At 35.4% G+C, this 14,674-nt stretch overlaps 1 long non-coding RNA gene across 1 annotated transcript; it reads left to right on the forward strand.

The window, feature by feature from the left end:
• Nucleotides 1-575: 575 nt before the first annotated feature.
• Nucleotides 576-13,931, forward strand: LOC149792896 (uncharacterized). The gene is made up of 4 exons (XR_016422662.1): nt 576-702; nt 8,402-8,669; nt 12,700-13,030; nt 13,744-13,931. It is a non-coding gene; the product is annotated as an uncharacterized LOC149792896 (long non-coding RNA).
• Nucleotides 13,932-14,674: the final 743 nt, after the last annotated feature.

Consider the following 14,674-nt stretch of genomic DNA (forward strand, 5'->3'; position numbering starts at 1 on the left):
GCTTGTATTTTCCATTTTTCCTTGATGCATTATTGTAAATGACTGCTTGCAAGTGCTACTTTCATAATTCTATCCATGTATATTGTATTCTACATTGGTGCAAACTGTACGTGGCAGTTTGCAAATGCTACTTTCCTTCTGCATTATTGTAAATGGTTGCTTGCAAGTGCTACATTCGTAATTCCATCCATGTATATTGTATTCTTCATTGATGCAAACTGTAAAGGGCTAGTTGCAGATGCTTAGATCTACTTTCCTTCTGCGTCATTGTATCTTGCTTTTTGCTAAACGCTGAATTCGTTCTGTAATTTGTCGAATGGCAAATGCTATGTCAGTTATTACAAGTTTTATAATCTATTTATAAACTTGCCATATTACAATTTACACCATTCTAACTCCTGATTTCATTTAAATTTGGCCTTGCAACAATCTAATTTTGTCGGTATCGTCTTTCTTGTTCAACTGGTGTCGCCATCTGTTGTCATAATGGGATACTACAGTATTAACATGGCATTATGACAACAGGTGGCGCTCTAAATTTCCAAGTTGTTTTTCCTCAATGAAATAATGAATGCTCCTCACGGGAAGTTAGATTGCTTTACGGCACTAATTTTGTGTGGCAACAGCCTATAAAGAATTTAGTAGATCTACGTGTGGAAAGAAAACAACTTGTAATTCTTTCAGTCCCGTCTTTTTTTAAGTGTAAGTTAGCGACGAAGTTTTAACCGTTCTCTAAAACCATGTGCTTTTTCGAAGCTCTAAGTGATTTATAGCACCTTAAGAAAACAAAAACGCCATCACGGCAGCAGGGTGGTATTTAGTCCTACATCAGTCCTACAGGTAAGACCTGTCGCTATTTATGTTTTGGGCTTACCTAAACAAAATCAACATGTGCTATGTCTTACCTGTAGGACTAGGTGGTCTTAGACCAGATTTATCTTCAACCCCGCTTGGTATATGAACCCAAAAATGTAAAGCTAGCGGGCCATACATGCTTATATATGCTGTAATTATAGAACTTATTTTTTTATGAGCGCGGGCCACACAAAAGATTCCCGCGGGCCTGCAGTTGGACCACCCTACACTATAGTACTGTACTGTCATATCATAGACTCCCCAGTTTTGACGCACTTTGGCTTTCACGTTTTCATAAATATACTTCTTTCATATTGATATCTCATTATTTTGGAAATATTAGTTATTTTAGAAAAGTACGGTTCAGAAATGACAATGATATATTCCTTCTTTTCTTCACGAGCTTTTATAAGACGAGCCCTGGTCATAAAGATCGTGTAGTACGTCACCCATTTTAATACACCTCACAGTTGTTGTTGTTGTGGGGTTTAATGCCATTTTTCAACACACGATAGGCTATACATGGCGGCCAGTATTAATGGTAAAGGAAATCCCCGGAAAGAACCACCAACCCACAAGTAGGTGACAGGTACTGGCAAGCTTTCTCACATACCAGCATTGGCTGAATCCAAGACTCGACCCCATGCAGACAGAGGTGAGATGGCTGTGATCTGTAATGGAGAGTGCTTTGGACCAGTAGGCCCCTGATGCACCTCACAGAAGTCAATCTTTTCCTGTGATCCTATTGCACATATGCTCCGGAGAAAATAACATATTTCAGATTAACATCAATGCACATAAAATAAAGATTGGAGCACACACCCCAGCCGTCTATTCATTGATGGAAACATATAATTTTCTTTGTAATGAACCTCTGTACATCGCACTGCCTAAATAAACAGCTTGTAAGGTCAACTGACGGGAACGAGGGGAGTCACTAATCATCCCAAGATGCACCAAACACTCTTGAAAACACCCCCAGGACACTTCAAATTATGTTTTAATGTTGAAATTATTTCATTTGAACAGATAATCTTTTAATCTTAAATACTCCAAAACTGAAAATTAAAAATCCAAGAAATGTTTAAGCCAATTACCTAGTCACCCACAGCAATGAAAGAGTTACTGTGCTTCTGATTCTAAGCATTGAGTAAAATCATTCTGTTATGTATGGATGTATAAATACCAAATCCAATGTACAGTAATTGAATACTCATTTTATTTTCGTTTATCAGTATGTATCTAGGCCACACCACAAGGAGGTACACTTTCCATGGCCCATTTTTATTGATATTTGGAGGATTTTTTTTTCTTTTTTTATTAGATACACACATATATTATATATTACTTTTTGTCATTGTTTCCTTTCCTTGTTGATGTCATTTAGTATTACTGTTACATGTATATACATTTACCATTTCCCATTTAAAGTCCTGCAAAAAGCAATCAGTGCATTTTTGTCCTTTTGTCCAATAGATGCTGTCACTGTCATGATTTGCATGCTGTTCCTTTTGCCTTAATAACAACTGAACATTTCTTGTGATGCTATGAATTTTGAATTTTGTCCATAAAGAATTTTAAAACTAAATATAGAATCATTAGGTTCTAATTATTCAGCGTACTGCACTTTGTCACATTAAAGATTATAAAAACAAAAACTTGAAAAGAATTCTTGAAATATTAATGTAGTGATACACGATTCTGACTTACTAAGTGTGTTGCTCTTTGTCATTTAAAAGTGGTCTAATTAGAATTATCTATGATCAGAAAAAGACAGAAAGAGTGCACCAACACTTGCATATTTCATTAAGTTATTGTAATTGTATACATGTATCCTAGGTAGATGAGTGTTTTGGGACAGTCTTATAGTGTTTTGGGATAGTTTTGCGATGTCTTGAGGTCTTTCCTTCAATAATTATCAACACAGGGAAAAACACAATTGATCTTACTTGATAATTATATTGGTCACTGTCCATTTTCTTGGTTTGATTTTATTTAATTGCCGACATGTATCCTGGGTAGTTGATGGTGTTTTGGGATAGTCTTTTACTGTTTTAGGGTAGTCATGGATTCTTTCATTTGGTGATTAAAAACATGGGGGAAAAAGCTCTTGATCTTACTTCTTAATTATATAATTCAGAATTTTACTGATCAGTATCATTTTTTTTTTCTTCAATTCACTATAATTGTATAACATGTACCTTGGGTAGGTGAGAGTGTTTTCGGACAGTTTAGTGGTGTTTTGGGTTAGTCTTTGTCTTGGGGTCTTTAGTCAGACTTGGAAACAAGAGGCCAAATGTTCATGAACTTGAATGAAGTGTTTCGCCCAGAGTACTCAGGTATTACGGGTCTTAATATTAGCATTCAGCAAACAAGTAATTAAAGACACTTAAAGGTATTGTATATGTCTATTTACTGTTCTTTGATTATGATTTAATTGCATTTAATTTCCAGTTTCAAAAAGATGATTGTGGGAAAAGGTTGTTAAACAGACACCATGTAGATTCCAGGTTGTGAAAGACAAGTTACTCCGATACCTCATTAATACGGGAAAATATCTGTGATGGCTTATATGTATCCTAATGTTGGGATCCTGATGTATATGTTGCTTAAAATTCACATGAAAGTTGAGGAAGTATGTTAAGAAAACCCAGCAGAGTGATATATTGAGAATATTAATGAGTATATTATTTACGTGAACATCTCTTGAATTCTTTTTTTAGATATTGATGATGCCTGTAAATACTGACCTAAATATTTAACAATATTTAAGTTTAGCATTTATAAAAAAAAAGAAATGTGTGTTACTTATTGCACTGGTTTAAAATTAGGGTAGTATGTATTTTTTATATTTTTAAAACGCACACACACACACACACACACACATATATATATATATATATATATATATATATATATATATATATATATATATATACATACTAAGCACTACAAGTACTGGGCAAAACCAGCTCAATTAAATGGTCAAATATATTTTGGGAATTTTGATTTTACCCTGGGGGAAAAAGTGCTATGGTCAGATATATATACATACTAAGCACTACAAGTACTGGGCAAAACCAGCTCAATTAAATGGTCAAATATATTTTGGGAATTTTGATTTTACCCTGGGGGAAAAAGTGCTATGGTCAGCAACAAAAAGACTGGGACAGTCAGGCAACTGGAAGTACACATTTGTTTTTTTACCTAATAATTATGTCCAAAATGAATTGAAGACTAGACTCTAATGTTGATGTCAGAAATTTACTCTTTGAATTTTTTGTAGCCTGGTTTCTTTCACAGATGCTGTCATCTCCTACACTGTTACTGTTGTATTTTGCTCTTATAAGATTTTGTGACCAGAGCATTCTTCTTTTGTTTTCTTCATGTAGATTTATTGATGATTTATGTATAAATGTGTTTTTGAGAATGCACATTATTTAATCAGTTCTCGATAATGCTTAAGAAATGGTTCTATTTTTAAACAAAAGTATACCAGTAATAAGTTTTAAATGCACATTTAATGTGCTAAGAGATAAAGTAACACAAAGTTTTAAAGTCAACACCTGTCAATTGAAAAAGCTATCAGAACTTACAGAAAACAACATTAACATACTTTACATTTTGACTCATATGTTTAGATTCAATCTATTGTTTCTTGACGAATATGATAATCACGTCATCTGACTCTTGCATGACATCACAGGATATTTAAGATGACAACTGGCTAACAGATTGTTTACAGTTTTATAGATTTTAAAAAGATATAGATATTATTTGAGAATATGGGATATGACCATTATTGGAAACACTGATGTTGATAGATCCAACTGATGATGCAGAACAATGGTCATCCAGTGTATGGTGATAAGCGTGTGATAGGTGGTGCTTGGTAGTAAAATACTGAAAACTTGGAATACTGCAGTATAATAGCACCAGCGATATCATAGGAAGGATATTAACTATTTGTTTGTTGTTTTTGTTATATTGTTCATTTGAATGTTTTATGCATGTTTATCTCATGCAGTCTTCTGTTTTGAAAAGATAGAAGTGTGTTTGTAGTCCATTTACTTCAGTAATATCTCCATACAGAACCTCCTATGTGCCAAACAAATTTGTAAATTAAACATTTTATTACCCGATTCATATTCATTGTATTCGCTGTACAAAAGTACTGTTGTTTTGAAGAATCTAATTTTTTGCAGGTGATAAAATAATTTTTTTGCACTTAATATTGGCAGAAACCATGAAAAGGATTACAATTTGTAATTTCTGATGTTTTGACCATTACAAAAATACCATATATATATCTGAACCAGAGTTGAAATTTGGCCAGTTAAGTTTGCCAACTCATGTGGTATTCGCCAATTTTATTTGAAATAAATCATGGAACCATCTGCTGGTCTGATTTTGTGTCAGGTGTTTTTTTCATAGTATCTCAGACAATCTTTCTTGCATTTCATCCTGAAATTTGAATCTAGTACTTGGTGATAATAATGTACAGTAATTAAGATGATAATACAGTAATGTTAAGGAAACTCCAGTAATGGAGCAAGACATTAATCATTTTGCTCATATAGTATTGATTAATTCATTCATCAACTTGTGTTACACTTAATATCCTGGAGTGCATTCTTGGGATACATTACATATTAAAAGTGACTTGGCCACCAAACTAAGATCACTGTATCCTACTTGTCATGCTTTAGATACCTTTGTATATTCAGCCTTTTTGTTCATTGCACCTTCAGTATATTGCACATTGTTTCACCTTTAATTTTTAAAATGTAATGAACAAGATTAACTAAACTAAACAGACTTAATTAACTTTTCAGCCCTCATTTTAAGGTACTATCTAATATTTCATGCATTGGTGTAATATAACACTGGACAACAAATTTTTACAAAAGTCATGTTACTGAAATAAAATTAGTCAATTCTTATCAATTTTTATGTGCTGAACACGAATATGACAGTCAAATTGCAAAATTGGCTCTAGTTTTTTTGTAATCTGCAAGAAATTAATGTTTACATAACGAAATGCATTCCACTAGTAAAAGGTCAACTGTAATAGCCTACCTATAAAACATCAAGTCATTGACTACATCTTAGATTTCTTCGCCTGTCTCTTGTACAGCTGTTCGGGAGCATCTCTGAGGAGTGTCCAGCAGTAGTCAGCCAGCATTGTAGTGGACCATTTTCCCTGGTATCTTTGTTCCATTGTTGCGATATCTTGATGAAAACGTTCGCCGTGTTCATCACTAACAATACCACAGTTGCTAGGAAAGAAATCCAAATGGGAATGAAGGAAGTGAATCTTTAGAGACATATTGCAGCCAAGTTTCTTATACTTCATCAACATGTCTTCTACTAGTTCCTTATAGTTTTCTGCCCTAACATTTCCGAGGAAGTTTGTAGAAACTAGGCGAAAAGCATTCCATGCTTGTTTCGCGTCACCTTCCAGCAAGTTGTTGAACCGGTCATCTTTGAAAAGCTCTCGAATCTGAGGACCCACAAAAACTCCCTCTTTAATCTTTGCTTTGCTGAGTCGAGGGAATTTTTCATGCAGGTATCGGAATGCTGGCAAAGTCCGGTCAATGGCTTTCACGAAGTTCTTCATCAAACCTAGTTTGATGTGAAGGGGTGGTAGCAAGATTTTCTGAGCCTCAACCAGAGCTGGGTGTTGGATATTCTTCTCTCCAATGGCTACATTCTGCCTGTGAGTCCATTCCTTCCTCATGTAGTGCATTTCCCTTGCTCGGCTATCCCACTCGCATAAGAAACACATGTATTTTGTATATCCTTGCTGCAGTCCCATTAAAAGGGCAACTACCTTCAAATCACCACAGAGGTGCCAGCTGTACTTGTTATACTCAATGGAATTCAGTAGCTGCCTTAAGTTATCGTATGTCTCTTTCATGTGGACAGCATACGCTACTGGAATAGATGGAAGAATGTTTCCATTGTGCAAAAGCACAGCCTTGAGACTCAGTTTCGAAGAGTCCACAAATAGTCTCCATTCTTGTGGGTCATGAGTGATTTTTAAAGCATTCATGAGGCCCTCAATATCGGAACAGAATATCAGATTACTTTCCTTTCTGAAGAAAGGCTCCAATTGCTGGTGGCGCTTTCGATATGCAGTAATTGTGACATCTTCTTCTAGAAGATTCCATTGTTGGAGTCTTGATCCTAGCAATTCTGCCTTGTTCTTTGATAAGTCCAAATCACGAATCAGGTCATTTAGTTCTTCCTGTGTTATTCTGTGTGGGGTTGATGATGCACCACAGTGAAAATCTGGATCACTGCATGCTGATGGACCAGGAGAAGAACAGGTCGACTCACCTTTGTCTTCGTCAGATGAATCAAGAGAATATTCTGCTGGAGGTTCTGGAATAGGAAGTCCCTCACCATGTGGAACTGGTCTCAATGCAGACGGAATGTTTGGGTAGACTATTCTCGACTTCTTTCGCTTCGTTATTCCGCCGGAAAGAGGAGGAACCAAGCAGAAGTAACAGTCATTTAGGTGGTTGCTTGGCTCTCTCCACACCATTGGGACTGCAAACGGCATTGATGACCTTTTGCAATTCAACCACTGTGAAAGCTGTGTTGTACATGTAGCACAGCATATATGCGGAGCCCAAGGCTTGTCTTGGTCACCAGCCTTGCATCCGAAGTAAAGATGATATGCCTTCTTCACTTGAGAATTGATACTTTTCTTCTGGTTGGCAAATGTCACTTCCCCACAAATATAGCAAAAATTGTCCGCGGTATTAACACACTTTCGAGGCATTACTGTTCTTTATTGTACGTAAATGGATAAAATAATAAGTTTTATGTAACAGTAGCTTGAACTGTCTCGCACAACGTCTAAAATATTTTAAATGCTGAACCTATCTGATTGGGCTTTATATAGTACACTGCTTACGTCAGCTTCAGCAGCTGCCTGGCATTAGTATAATAGCTGGCCTACACATGTATAGTACACTGCTGACGTCAACTTACTTCAGCAGCCGCATGGCATTAGTATTGCATTGCATCAGAAAATGATGCAATCAACTGTGGATGATGTGAGCATGATGGTATTATGCAATGTTACATCATTATTCCGGATGTTGCTGCAGTCCTACTGGAGAAATTTACACAGTGAAACATAGAAAATGAGGTATATGAATATCTTCAAAACGAGAGCCAATACAAATTTTTCACGGTTATATTCGTGTTCGGCACACCAAAATACTACAGATTAGGGCCTTTTCAAGTCAGTAATGATTTCACTGTTGACCAGTGTAATCACATATCAATAATTCAATCAATTCATTACCTCTATTTCATTTGCAAGTAGTCCATATGCTAAAGTTGTGATACAATTAATGTTTACAAGTAAATCAAACATTATGCAGTCTAATTAGTACAATAAATTGTTGTTGATGATTTTTGACAGGGTTTCTTGCATTCAAGTTTTCACCTAAAAGCAAATAGTTATTTTTTGGCCATTATTTTATTTTCCTTTTTTACTAATAATATAGCCAGTTTATTGTTGTTTTAGGTTTAGATGAGCAATCAGCAGCTTGCAACGGAAGGCTGCCGATGCCCTGTCTTCAGCTACCACAGTTCTATGTGCAGCAAGTACCACAGGTGGCTCAACACCAAGACATATTTCAGAGATTAACAAAAATTTACACAATATATTTGCTCCATACAGCCATCGCAGAACTGCTGGAATGTTCCCCAATCCAAGATGGGGTAACAGTAAAGGCAGGGCCATGGAACCCATGTCATATTGGACCCACAGCTTGTTAGCAAGCACATCTGAGGTATAAAGAAAAATCCAGCTTTCTTTTCAATCATAGATTTTTTCACTTTGAACAAACTCTTTTTGTTTATATGGAAAAAACAAATTCTGAATGTCCCTTAATATTTTTGGCAACAATTCATAGCATCTCTGTATGACACTTAACTAGGTATAATTATCCAGTGTGTGTGCGTGCACGTATGTGTGATTTGGATTTTTAACATAGCTTTAAATTATTTTCAGTCATATCACTATGATGTCTGCAGTGTGGCAGGTTATAGTGATGTCCAGCACTGGGGTATCATGCTATATATCCTCTTAATGCTGAACACCTAGTGAGGCAGCTGTTAGCAACATATTTTTAGGTTTTTGGTATGACTCATCCAGGGTTCGAACCTGTGACCTACTGCATCAGAGGCAGATATTCTAACCAGTTAGGCCACTGGAGTAGTCCCATCAAGTTTGGTTTGGTTTGGTGTTTATCAGTACAGCAACACATTTTGGTTATTTAGTGAAAAGGCAATTGGAGTAAAGTGCCTTACCCAAGGACACACCACAGTAGCTGACTTAGGCTGGTCCATTGGTAGGATTCTAACCTAAACCCTTTTGGTCATGAGTTCTGCATGCTAACCAATGAACCATTGTTGATACATCCAATTTTGGGTGATGGAGATACCAGAAAGAATATAGCATGAGAACTGTTATGACCTATGTTCTATCTCTGACTCATTAAGTTTGTCTCTCACAGACCTGCCAACCCTGATGAGACCATCTCAGTAAGGCAGTTGATTTTTTTGCCACAAGTTTGACTAGTTTTCAGTAAGGTATAACAAAATATTAATAACTGCTATTGCGCAGCTGGAAAATGTCATTATCAGTTCGACGTATCAACAATGAACATTATATTCAACTGAAAAGTTTGTAAAGTGTGCGTAGACTTTATTTACCACCAGTACAGTTGCACAAACTCTAGTTCCAAACCCTATGCAGCTCATTGGCTTTTTGCTATCTCTCAACTTTACATCATTCTTGGAAATTCTTTTCCATTTCACATGACGATGGCAATGATACCTCCTGCGACAAGACATACTCAAATTGGCACAACATGTCCAATAGACATAATTGTGTCCTTTTCAGCTTTTATACACAAGAATATGAATACTCCTTCTTATTCTTCTGTGTTGATTAATACTTTTCTAGAAGCATATTTTCCCTTTTGTCTTCAACATACATCACTATCTGGATGCCATTATTAAAAATTCTATAATCAACAGTTTGATCATGCAGACGCTTCGCATGAACAAATAGTTGCAGTTTAAAGCATCTAGGGTGCTGCTGTAAAGTTAGTCTAGTTTCCTGACTAATTACACTAATTCTTAGATGAAGCCCGAATACAAATAAAACACAGATGAACCAATTATCTAGATTCTTCGGCAATGATCATTTTTCCATAGATTTTGCTAGTATGCTGTAAGTCTGTATTTTACAGGTAATTTTTGTAAGACTTATGGAAAAATTGTAAGAGTTGGCAGGTCTGCTCTCATCCAATGCAGTATGTCTAGTCCTAGTAGTGTACAATTGAGACTAAAGGAACACCAAAGGAATATCCACATTAAAAAAGAGACCCAGGTTTCTAAACACTCTGACCTATTTCACCACACCTAAACTGTGTTCACACCTAAACTGTGTTCACTGTCAGATAATACAGTGTGATCCTGTTATAACGTGAATTCGGATATAACGTGGTCATATCATGGCTCCCGAAATTTCATATACATGTATTTTTCTTGTGCAGAAAAAAATTCTTAAAAAGTACGATAAAAACATAAAATTTGCTTCTCATTTTGGGGAAGAGATCGCGTATGAATAATACAGGACGATTGTGGCTTGGCTCTTGAAATTTTATATGTATTTTTCTTGTACACGAAAAATAATTTTTTTTTTCTTCTTAAAAGTGAGAAGAACAAACGCATAAAAAGTTAATTCTGGGATCGCATAGGTCTTCGCCAATGTCGCAAACTTGGATTGTTTTTCCTTATTGGCTGCAAAACATACCATGTGACTTGTTTTATTTGTTGGCGACTTTGTTGGCTGTTTAAACTTTCATATACAACCATTGGTTTGGAGTGCAGAAATTCAGAGGCCCCATGAAAGGATATAAAATGCACTGAAATTTATCAGTTGTTACATAAACATATTCTTTGTCTATTCTGACAAACCATCTAAACAGTGCATTATTATATCATAATCCGCTAATCCTGACATCTAGCATGAGTTCTGTATGTTGTGAAATATCCAATTTTTTGTTGTTGACATTTCTGATAACGGAGATCAACCGGACGAGGCATTGTCTCGTAATCTATCTTCCACTGGATTTTCGGCCACTCGCTAGTAATTAATATATTTACAAAGACTGACTTTTGTATGTGGATGGTAAGTAAAATTCCTCTTCGTTTCACTCAGAATTAAATTCTTCAGAATGCTCACGTTTTCTGTAATAACAGCTGTGTCTCTATCGTCCATTGACCCTTTGTTAATTTTCAGACGCATGCGTGGAAGGCAGCATCACACTGCTACCATAAAGGGAAAAAAACAATACATCTTACTTACTGGTTTATTCAGTAGGCATGGAGGGACAGTAACTAGAATAGTCTAAACGACAGCTAATTCCTTTTTAAAAATGTACCCAGATAAAATAGTTTGCTGAAATTTCAAAGGAAACAGATTACCTTTGAAGCACCAACTGTTATGAAAACGTGCTCAGCAAATGGAAAAAATACCATTCTCAATTATTTGATGTTGCCTCCACTATAAGAAATGGGGCATTCATTTGGTTCTCCAAAGCTATCCTTTAGTGGTGACTTCAATAGTGCATGCACCCTTCATCAAAGAAAGCCGACTACAGTCTTTCAATAACAGCAAAGAACTTTTCTTCAAAGGAAGTCAGTACCAAACTTAAATAAAAGTGATTGAATCTGATGGATGTTTGCACTTTCCAATGTGACTGGAACACGTTAACTGTGCCGTAAAAGTTTCCTTTTTGTAGGGAAAAAGTTTCTGGCGGCTTAAAACGCAAACTAACTTTTACCGACTTGGAACGTACTTTAGAGTAAATGTGCTTCGTCATTCATTACATGATTGTGCTATGTTTTTCCACTGAATTCAGACCAATATGACCTGTTACAAAATTAATGAATATTTTAAAGCTGTGTGTGGATATTTTCGATGGAATCATGTGTATTGTGGATTCAATGTATATGATGAGGTTCGCAGGTGAGTACACGGTCTTGATGCTATTCATGCTATACATTAGACATTTATATATAAATGGGATTCATGTATATGTACCAATTCATGGTTCTCTAAATAAACTATTATATTATGTCTTATGTTTTCACTACAGGTGTATTTCTCGTTTAATATGTATCAATTGAAGATGGTAACTGCCGACAAAAAACCGCCCACATTTATTAACACACACACACACACACCATTTTTTTTTTTTATTGTTGAGGGGGGTACATTTTCTTCAGCTAACTGACTTGGTTGCATATAACACAGTTCGGCATATAACGCGGTCGGGTTTTATGGCTCCCAACTACCGCGTTATAGCGGGGTCACACTGTAGTAGCAACATTAAGTGAAAATATAGAGAATATTTTTGGACACACCAAGATGTATTGTGACTGTAAACACAGAAGTGTGCATATTGTCATGCATGTATTATTTCTGTGGTAGAAGCTTAATATGGTGAAACTCATAATATTGTCATGACATTGTCAGAAGGTGGTTTCAGTACCACAGTCACATCATAAGATAAGTATCATCTGTAATGGAATGATAGACAGGACAGATTTACTCACTATTGACATGTAGTAATTTTGTAACTAATTGGGGCTGGTGGGTACTAAATGTCAAGGATATGGCTGATCTTTACCATTCTCATCTTTGCTGCTGATGCCACATTGGACTTCATTTTGGGTGATAGTGAGGGTCAGGTTATTTATGTGCTTTCACAAACACTAACAAATTATTTTCCATCTTTTCTTCAGGACAGTGTTCCCAGCAGAGATGAACAAAAGCGCCTTTATTATGCTGGTCTAGGAGATAAAAAGATAAATTTTTGTAAGGACAGTGACCCCGCATATTTCAGGACCAAACTTGAATAAAGCTTTCCCAGATTAAAATCTGGAAGGGGGATTTGAATTGCCAAGGTCAAGCATTAGCAGCCTTGTGTTCTTAGAAAGGATTTGGATGCCACATGGTGGATACACCAGTGCTTACCCGGCAGATGAAAGCAACTTGGGGCAAGCTGTGTGCTCTATATGACCCATTCAAACAGACCTTGATTTATCAGCGTTGACAAATCGCCAGGAAGCACAGGTTTGTTGTTTATATTTAAAAATGCATAACACTGCAGTGCATTAACATTGTTCTCAAATTTCCTTCATACAATTTTAACTACCTCACCTGCACAACTGTGGCAAGGTAGTCACATCCAATGGCAATAACATTGTCAACAGTATTAAAATTTTGTCATAGTTTTTAAATTATGTTATCAACATCATTTACCGTATTCATACGAAACTTTGGTATAATATTTCTTTCATATCCAAAACGTGTACACTGATATGCTTAAGCAGACATGTAGTTGTATCATTATGAATAGTGTTTGAAAGATGTGTATCTTTTACGTCAGTAGTTATATTATACTGCAACTTTGACTGTTACTGTAAATACAAATTTCATCATCTTAAATCAAAACTGAAAACTGTAATACTAGAAATAGCTCATATTATTAATTTCTTAAATTGGGGGGAGGGTTCATTAACAGTAACATCTAAAAATCACGTGATGAAATCAGTATTGTTTAGTTAAATATGTACATGTAAGTTTGTCATGTTTATTTTGTGCATTTGCTGTGAATTCTCTTCTTTCATGCTGTTAAATAAGTTTTGATTTGTTTCAAAAACATCATAACACATTCACAGATTTGAGTACTCATGAAAGTCCATTTATTTTAAAACCACAAATTAATATCTATAAAAGTGAATTTATGGTAATTGTTCGTAAACTTTCTTATTTTTCATTTGCAGGTAGATGCACAGAAAGAAGAATATTTGACATGTGGGCAGATGATTGTTGTTGGAATGCTCAAAGAACATGTATCATCATACACAATAATGCTTTATTTTACATCAAACTCAAATATGCATCTGATATTATAGTAGTTAAAACTAAATGTTGTATGAATTACACAGAATAAAGCAATATATTACTTCTATTCACATAAAGTTCATCTTCAATCCTTAATATCTTTTTTCCTGACGTCAAATATAATTGCTGTAATCTTGTAGTATTATCTCAACCTCCACAACCTCTACTTTTCATTTTTTGTTTAATGAAAATGAGGGGACTGATCACTAAATACAACAACCAGAGAAAGAAATAAACTAATATACACTTCAGAATGTTGCGAAGACAACGTCAAAGACAAACATTCCTTTTCAGTTGTGGAACAATTTCTCTGATGATTTTTCACTTTTTATAATAGCCGTACTTGATGATGTACATTTGTATCTTCTTGGATCAATACTCCTCCAACCCCTACATCACTTGCATCAAGAGACTTTTTAAGTAATTGAAATTTGATGCTGAAAGAACTGGTGCACTTTTAAGCATTGCTTTTAATTTTTCAAAACAAATTCCAGACAAATGAAACTTAAATTTCTTAACAAACTTGACCTAGGCTCGTCAATTATAGAAAAACATAGCAAAATTTCTGACAATAACCGTCCATACCCAAAAATCACATAAGTTTCTTTTAATGGGCACTGGGAACTGTGATGACTTTGACCATAACTTCTATATATTTAACTTAACCTTGTCCCACAATATGTCCTAGAAATGTGAAATAAACCTGGCAAAACTCACTTGTACATAAATTGTCATATTTGCTTCACAGAGTTAATTAAAAAAATTCTGAATGGTTTCCAAGTGATCTTCCCAGGTGTTGTAGATAATGAC

The sequence above is a fragment of the Sinohyriopsis cumingii genome, chromosome 8, assembly GCF_028554795.1.
Source record: "Sinohyriopsis cumingii isolate HCF-2022 chromosome 8, ASM2855479v2, whole genome shotgun sequence".
NCBI lineage: Eukaryota > Metazoa > Mollusca > Bivalvia > Unionida > Unionidae > Sinohyriopsis > Sinohyriopsis cumingii.